Here is a 5,000-nt window from a genome sequence, read left to right as displayed (position 1 = left end):
AGTCCCCGATTATTCGGAGATATTGTCCTACGAGTTTTAGTGACCCTTTTGTTCCCCGCAGGTCCCCGTAGGACGACCATCACCAGTTAAGGTGTAGTTGACTTGTCAGGGCACGGTAGTCCCCACAAGTCCCCGATTATTCGTGGATATCGTCCTACGAGTTTTTGTGACCCTTGGGTTCCCGAACTTTGCTACGATGGTTCTGCCTCCAGAGGAGACTTATGAACACTTCGTATCATTTCTTACACCGAACCATGGGATCGCGAGATTGCTCCCGGATCCCTAATCACCTTACATTTTCGTTTCGTTTCCGTACACTACGATGAGCTAATTCAATTTGTTTGTTCGTCTGGCGAACGTTTTATTGCGGAATTACCGCGGTACTTCCAGCCGGGTATGGCTGCCGTACGACCTACAGGATAGATCATCGAACCACTTTTCGTGCATATTGTCCGTCGAGGGTATCACCTCGATACCCCCAACAGACCTTTGGACACTTCCTCACTACTCCTTGGAGCAGCAATCAGGGAACCATATAGTAGGAACAGCCGAATATGGAACTCTTTTCGTACTTTGGACACCTCCTATAACTTGTATGGCGACTTCGGGGACCTTCATTTCGTTCTCAGTTGGTACCCCTATTTCGGTCTTTGGACACCTCGTCTTACCCGTATAACTCACTTTAGGTCCACTTATTTGCCTGATATCTCATCGTGAACCCGTTTTTCGTACACCGTACACACCTAGGAACACCACATATGCGTTTCCCTTTCGATCGTGAAGTTTTCAAATTTTTCGATTTTTGGTCCTAGAAATTCATGAACGGTGGGAGACCAAAATTTTTCATAAAAAAAAAATTTTCACCGTTTGACCATAAAAACCTTCTTTTCGTACATACCCCATCATTTCTTCACGTTTTAGGCCATTTCTGAAATTTTCGCTTCGATAGTGTGTCCCCTATAATACAAAATGAACATTTTGCATCTCCCACAAGTGGCCATTTTTTTCCGCCACTGAAGAACACGACCTCGGGAACCCGGACCTAGGACGTGGCCATGTAAGTCATAGGCCACCCCAACTTTTGCAAAATACTGTTTCTTTTCACTTTTCATGTTCTAAGGCGCGTTCCGACGGCGTTTTGAACAAATTTATGAGAAAAAAAATTTTGACCCTCGGACCAAAATTTTTTCGTTCGGGGCCCCATGGCCTATGGCCAGTATGGGAACTCGGGATGCCGATATGACAAAATTTGTCAAAAAATCACTAAAAAGTCGCTATGGCCCATTATTTAGAGCTTGTTGAGACCTTTCTAAAACACCTTGGTTGACCCCTGTCCGATAAGTAGTTTTCGAGATATTCGAGAAAATGTGATTTTTTGGGACTTAGAAAATTTTTGACCCGTACCCTAAGAAAAAGTGATTTTTTCATAGGACAATTTTTTCTTCGCAAATACTGTTTGGTTTCACTTTTCATTATTAGAAACGCGTTCCGAAGCCATTTTCATCAAAATCTCGTGAAAAAAAAATTTCACCCCCGGACCAAAAGTTGGCCGTTCGGTGCCCTATGGCCTATGGCCAGTATGGGAACCAAGGATGCCGATATGCGAAAAAGTGTCAAAAAATCACTTGAAAGTCGCTATGGCTCATTAAATAGAGCTTGTAAAGACCTTTCTAAAACACCTTGGTTGACCCCTGTCCGATACGTAGTTTTCGAGATATTCGAGAATAAGTGATTTTTTGGGACTTAGAAAATTTTCGACCATGACATATATGAAAAGTGATTTTTTCATAGGACAATTTTTTCTTCGCAAATACTGTTTGGTTTCACTTTTCATTATTAGAAACGCGTTCCGAAGCCATTTTCATCAAAATCTCGTGAAAAAAAAATTTCACCCCCGGACCAAAAGTTGGCCGTTCGGTGCCCTATGGCCTATGGCCAGTATGGGAACCAAGGATGCCGATATGCGAAAAAGTGTCAAAAAATCACTTGAAAGTCGCTATGGCTCATTAAATAGAGCTTGTAAAGACCTTTCTAAAACACCTTGGTTGACCCCTGTCCGATACGTAGTTTTCGAGATATTCGAGAATAAGTGATTTTTTGGGACTTAGAAAATTTTTCGACCCATGACCATATATGAAAAGTGATTTTTTCATAGGACAATTTTTTCTTCGCAAATACTGTTTGGTTTCACTTTTCATTATTAGAAACGCGTTCCGAAGCCATTTTCATCAAAATCTCGTGAAAAAAAAATTTCACCCCCGGACCAAAAGTTGGCCGTTCGGTGCCCTATGGCCTATGGCCAGTATGGGAACCAAGGATGCCGATATGCGAAAAAGTGTCAAAAAATCACTTGAAAGTCGCTATGGCTCATTAAATAGAGCTTGTAAAGACCTTTCTAAAACACCTTGGTTGACCCCTGTCCGATACGTAGTTTTCGAGATATTCGAGAATAAGTGATTTTTTGGGACTTAGAAAATTTTCGACCATGACCTATATGAAAAGTGATTTTTTCATAGGACAATTTTTTCTTCGCAAATACTGTTTGGTTTCACTTTTCATTATTAGAAACGCGTTCCGAAGCCATTTTCATCAAAATCTCGTGAAAAAAAAATTTCACCCCCGGACCAAAAGTTGGCCGTTCGGTGCCCTATGGCCTATGGCCAGTATGGGAACCAAGGATGCCGATATGCGAAAAAGTGTCAAAAAATCACTTGAAAGTCGCTATGGCTCATTAAATAGAGCTTGTAAAGACCTTTCTAAAACACCTTGGTTGACCCCTGTCCGATACGTAGTTTTCGAGATATTCGAGAATAAGTGATTTTTTGGGACTTAGAAAATTTTCGACCATGACATATATGAAAAGTGATTTTTTCATAGGACAATTTTTTCTTCGCAAATACTGTTTGGTTTCACTTTTCATTATTAGAAACGCGTTCCGAAGCCATTTTCATCAAAATCTCGTGAAAAAAAAATTTCACCCCCAGACCAAAAGTTGACCGTTCGGTGCCCTATGGCCTATGGCCAGTATGGGAACCAAGGATGCCGATATGCGAAAAAGTGTCAAAAAATCACTTGAAAGTCGCTATGGCTCATTAAATAGAGCTTGTAAAGACCTTTCTAAAACACCTTGGTTGACCCCTGTCCGATACGTAGTTTTCGAGATATTCGAGAATAAGTGATTTTTTGGGACTTAGAAAATTTTCGACCATGACATATATGAAAAGTGATTTTTTCATAGGACAATTTTTTCTTCGCAAATACTGTTTGGTTTCACTTTTCATTATTAGAAACGCGTTCCGAAGCCATTTTCATCAAAATCTCGTGAAAAAAAAATTTCACCCCCGGACCAAAAGTTGGCCGTTCGGTGGCCTATGGCCTATGGCCAGTATGGGAGCCAAGGATGCCGATATGCGAAAAAGTGTCAAAAAATCACTTGAAAGTCGCTATGGCTCATTAAATAGAGCTTGTAAAGACCTTTCTAAAACACCTTGGTTGACCCCTGTCCGATACGTAGTTTTCGAGATATTCGAGAATAAGTGATTTTTTGGGACTTAGAAAATTTTCGACCATGACATATATGAAAAGTGAATTTTTCATAGGACCAAAAAGTTTGTCCAAATAGGGTTTTGGTTCACTTTTTATGGTCAGATAAGTGATCCGATGCTATTTTCATGATCATTAGAGGGATTTCACGCTGTGACCAAAAATTTTCATACTTCATACTTGTCCCCGTGCCGTACATGGGAGGACCGGGGGAACATGTCTTCGTAAGTCGTGATGTTCAGTGACGGATTTCTGGGACTTAGAAAAAAAATGTGCTCTCAGGCACATTATATGTTTCATACACACATGATTTTCATTCTTCATACTTGTCCCCGTGCCGTACATGGGAGGACCGGGGGAACATGTCTTCGTAAGTCGTGATGTTCAGTGACGGATTTCTGGGACTTAGAAAAAAAATGTGCTCTCAGGCACATTATATGTTCCATACACACATTATTTTCATTCTTCATACTTGTCCCCATGCCGTATATGGGAGGACCGGGGGAAGATGTGTTTGTAAGTCGTGATGTTCAGTGACGGATTTCTGGGACTTAGAAAAAAAATGTGCTCTCAGGCACATTATATGTTCCATACACACATGATTTTCATTCTTCATACTTGTCCCCGTGCCGTATATGGGAGGACCGGGGGAACATGTCTTCGTAAGTCGTGATGTTCAGTGACGGATTTCTGGGACTTAGAAAAATAAATGTACCCTTAGGCACATTATTTGTATCAATAATTGTATCCCCAGCCTTTCATGGGGAACTTTTCCGTATTCCCGGACTTGTACATTTTTCGGGTTCCACCTCCCGACAATGTATCTCTACTGTGCATTACGTACCTGATAACGCACGGCACCCATTGGGTGACTCCACTTAACCATCTTTCGATAATGCCCGTGTTGCAGATATAATCCCAACACCTACCAGGCTTTATATGTACATCGAACGTTACATACGATGCACCCCGTATTCCCGGACTTGTACATTTTTCGGGTTCCACCTCCCGACAATGTATCTCTACTGTGCATTACGTACCTGATAACGCACGGCACCCATTGGGTGACTCCACTTAACCATCTTTCGATAATGCCCGTGTTGCAGATATAATCCCAACACCTACCAGGCTTTATATGTACATCGAACGTTACATACGATGCACCCCGTATTCCCGGACTTGTACATTTTTCGGGTTCCACCTCCCGACAATGTATCTCTACTGTGCATTACGTACCTGATAACGCACGGCACCCATTGGGTGACTCCACTTAACCATCTTTCGATAATGCCCGTGTTGCAGATATAATCCCAACACCTACCAGGCTTTATATGTACATCGAACGTTACATACGATGCACCCCGTATTCCCGGACTTGTACATTTTTCGGTTTCCACCTCCCGACAATGTATCTCTACTGTGCATTACGTACCTTATAACACACGGCACCCTTTGGG

This window comes from Anopheles stephensi, unplaced genomic scaffold, assembly GCF_013141755.1.
Source record: "Anopheles stephensi strain Indian unplaced genomic scaffold, UCI_ANSTEP_V1.0 ucontig221, whole genome shotgun sequence".
Classification (NCBI taxonomy): domain Eukaryota; kingdom Metazoa; phylum Arthropoda; class Insecta; order Diptera; family Culicidae; genus Anopheles; species Anopheles stephensi.
The sequence above is the reverse complement of the archived record's forward strand: the minus strand, read 5'-3'. Positions refer to the sequence as shown.